We start from the raw sequence: 4,438 nt of genomic DNA, 5'->3' as shown, positions 1-4,438 counted from the left end.
ACCCCTAGGGTGGAAACCCTAGGTGGGGGCGCAGCCCTCCCTCTCCCCCTATATATAGTGGAGGCAAAGGGGCAGCCCAACACACGAAGTTCTTCCCCTGTTGGCGCAGCCCTACCCCTCTCCCTCCTCGTCTCTCGTAGTGCTTGGCGAAGCCCTGCTGGAGTCCCGCGCTCCTCCACCACCACCACGCCGTCATGCTGCTGCTGGACGGAGTCTTCCCCAACCTCTCCTTCTCCCCTTGCTGGATCAAGGCGTAGGAGACGTCACCGGGCTGCACGTGTGTTGAATGCGGAGGCGCCGTTGTTCGGCGTTTAGATCGGAATCAACCGCGATCTGAGTCGCTACGAGTACGACTCCTTCATCCGCATTCTTGCAATGCTTCCGCTTAGCGATCTACAAGGGTATGTAGATGCACTCCCCTTCCCCTCGTTGTTAGATTACTCCATAGATTGATCTTGGTGATGCGTAGAAAATTTTAAATTGCTGCTACGATCCCCAACAGTGGCATCATGAGCTAGGTCTATGCATAGTTTCTATGCACGAGTAGAACACAAGTTGTTGTGGGCGTCGATTTTGTCAATTTACTTGTCGTTACTAGTCTTATCTTGATTCGGCGGTATCGTGGGATGAAGCGGCCCGGACCGACCTTACACGTACTCTTATGTGAGACTGGTTCCACCGACTGACATGCACTAGTTGCATAAGGTGGCTAGCGGGTGTCTGTCTCTCCCACTTTAGTCGGGTCGGATTCGATGAAAAGGGTCCTTATGAAGGGTAAATAGAAATTGGCATATCACATTGTGGTTTTGGCGTAGGTAAGAAACGTTCTTGCTAGAAACCTATAGCAGCCACGTAAAAACTTGCAACAACAATTAGAGGACGTCTAACTTGTTTTTGCAGCATGTGCCGTGTGATGTGATATGGCCAAAAGGATGTGATGAATGATATATGTGATGTATGAGATTGATCATGTTCTTGTAATAGGAATCACGGCTTGCATGTCGATGAGTATGACAACCGGCAGGAGCCATAGGAGTTGTCTTAATTTATTTATGACCTGCGTGTCAACTTAAACGTCATGTAATTACTTTACTTTATTGCTAAAGCGTTAGCCATAGTAGTAGAAGTAATAGATGACGAGACAACTTCAAGAAGACACGATGATGGAGATCATGGTGTCATGCCGGTGACAACGATGATCATGGAGCCCCGAAGATGGAGATCAAAAGGAGCAAAATGATATTGGCCATATCATGTCACTATTTGATTGCATGTGATGTTTATCATGTTTTACATCTTATTTGCTTAGAATGATGGTAGCTTAAATAAGATGACCCCTCACTAAAATTTCAAGAAAAGTGTTCCCCCTAACTGTGCACCGTTGCGTAGGTTCGTTGTTTCGAAGCACCACGTGATGATCGGGTGTGATAGATTCTAACATTCGAATACAATGGGTGTTGACGAGCCTAGCATGTACAGACATGGCCTCGGGACACATGTGAAACACTTAGGTTGACTTGACGAGCCTAGCTTGTACAGACATGGCCTCGGAACACGGAAGACCGAAAGGTCGAACATGAGTCATATAGAAGATACGATCAACATGAGATGTTCACCGATGTTGACTAGTCTGTCTCACGTGATGATCGGACACGGCCTAGTTTAGTCGGATCATGTTTCACTTAGATGACTAGAGGGATGTCTATCTGAGTGGGAGTTCATTGAATAATTTGATTAGATGAACTTAATTATCATGAACATAGTCTAAATTGTCTTTGCAAATATGTTGTAGATAAATAGCTCACGTTGTAGCTCCCTGTTTCAATACGTTCCTAGATAAAGACCAAATTGAAAGATATTGTAAGCAATGATGTGGAGTGGGTCCATAGTCCGAGGAGTGTCCTCACTGCTACACAGAAGGCTTACGTCTTTGATGCACCGCTCGATGTGCAAACCCCTACAACATCGTCTGTGGATGTTGTGAACACCTGACAGACACATCCTGATGACTACTTGATAGTTCAGTGCACCATACTTTATGGCTTAGAATCAGGATTCCAATGACGTTTTGAACGTCATAAGACATATGAGATGTTCCAAGAGATGAAATTGGGATTTCAGGCTCATGCCCGTGTTGAGAGGTATGAGACCTCTGACAAGTTCTTTTGCCAACAAGATGGAGGAGAATAGCTCAGCTAGTGGGCATGTGCTCAGAATGTCTGGGTGCTACAATCACTTAAATAAAGTGGGAGTTAAACTTCCAGATAAGATAGTGATTGATAGAGTTCTCTAGCCACCATCACTAAGCTACTAGATCTTCGTGATGAACTATGACATGCAAGGGATGGAGTTGATCCCGAAGCTGTTTGCGGTGCTTAAGACCGCAAAAGGTAGAAATCAAGAAGGAGCATCAAGTGTTGATGGTTTAACAAGACCACTGGTTTCAAGAAGGGCAAGGGCTAGAAGGGAAACTTCATGGATGGCAAACCAGTTGCCGCTCCAGTGAAGGAACCCAAGGTTGAACCTAAACCCGAGACTAAGTGCTTCTATTGTAAAGGGAACGGTCACTGGTAGCGGAATTACCCCAAATGCATGGTAGATAAGAAGGCTGGCAACTTCAACAAAGTATATACGTGTTATTAATGTGTACCTCACTAGTACTCCTGGTAGTAACTGGGTATTGGATACCAGTTCAGTTGCTATTATTAGTGACTTGAAGCAAAATCTACAGACTAAACGGAGACTGGCTAAGGGCGAGGTGACGATGTGTGTTGGAAGTGTTTCCAAAGCTGATGAGATCACCATCGCACGCTCCAACTGCCTTCAGGATTAGTATTGAACCTAGATAAATGTTATCAGGTGTCTACGTTGAGCATGAATATGATTAGATCATGTTCATTGAAATATGGTTATACATTTAAGTTAGAGAATAATGGTTATTCTGTTTACATGAATAATACCTTTCATGGTCATGCACCCTATGTGAATGGTTCATTTAATCTCAGTCATGGTAATACACATGTTCACGCCAAAAGATGTAGAGTTAATAATGATAGTACCACTTTCTTGTGGCACTGTCGCTTAGGTCATATTGGCGTAAGATGCATGAAGAAACTCCATATCGATGAATGTTTGGAGTCACTTGATTTTGAATCGCTTGACACATGCGAGCCATGCCTCATGGGCAGGATGACTAAGACCCCGTTTTGAGGTACAATGAAACAGGCAAGTGACTTGTTGGAAATCATGCATGCTGATGCATGTGATCCAATGAGAATTGAAGCGTGCGGTGGATATCGCTATTTTCTCGTCTTCACTGACGATTTGGGTAGATATAGGTATATTTACTTAATGAAGCACAAGTCTGAAACGTTTGAAAAGTTCAAGCGATTTCAGAGTGAAGTTAAGAATCATCATAACAAGAAGATCATGTTCCTACGATCTGATCAAAAGGGATTTTCTGAGTTATGAGTTTCGCAATCACTTAAGACATTGTGGAATTGTTTCGCAGTTGAAGCCACCTGGAATACCACAGCGTAATGGTGCGTCCGGACGTCATAATCGAACCTTATGAGATATGGTGCGATCTATGATGTCTCTTACCGATCTACCACTATTATTTTGAGGTTATGCATTAGAGACAGCTGCATTCACTTTAGATAGGACACCATATAAGTCCGTTGAGACGATGTCGTATGAACATTGGTTTGGCGAGAAACCAAAGTTGTCGTTTCTTAATGTTTGGGGCTGCGATGCTTAAGGCTTTAGCCGGAGAAGCACGAACCCAAAAGCGGACAAACACATCTTCATAGGATACCCCAAGGTGACAGTTGGGTATACCTTCTATCTCAGATCCGAGGGAAAATTGTTTGTCGCTAAGAACGGGTCCTTTCTCGAGAAGGAGTTTCTCTCGAAAGAATTGAGTGGGAGGAAGATAGAACTTGATGAGGTTGTCGAACCTTTATTTTAACCAGAGAGTGATGCAACACAGAAAGATGTTTTCCTTGGCGCCTACGTTTGTCGAAGAGGAAGTTAATGATAGTGATCATGAAGCTTCGGGTCAAGTTTCTATCGAACCTCGTAGGTCGACAAGGATATGTACTACTCCTGAGTGGTACGGTAATCCTGTCTTAGATATCATGTTGTTAGACAACAATGAACCTACGAGCTATGGAGAAGCGATGGTGGGCCCGTAGTCCGACAAATGGTTAGAAGCCATGAAATCCGAGATAGGATCCATGTATCAGAACAAAGTATGGACTTTGGTGGACTTGCCCGATGATTGGCAAGCCATTGAGAATAAATGGATCTTTAAGAAGAAGACGAACGCGGATGGTAATGTCACCGTCTATGAAGCTCGACTTGTGGGAAAGAGTCTTTTCACAAGTTCAAGGAGTTGACTATGATGAGAATTTCTCACCCGTAGCGATGCTTAAGT

This window comes from Triticum dicoccoides, chromosome 3A, assembly GCF_002162155.2.
Source record: "Triticum dicoccoides isolate Atlit2015 ecotype Zavitan chromosome 3A, WEW_v2.0, whole genome shotgun sequence".
Taxonomy (NCBI): domain Eukaryota; kingdom Viridiplantae; phylum Streptophyta; class Magnoliopsida; order Poales; family Poaceae; genus Triticum; species Triticum dicoccoides.
Note: the sequence above shows the minus strand (reverse complement) of the source record.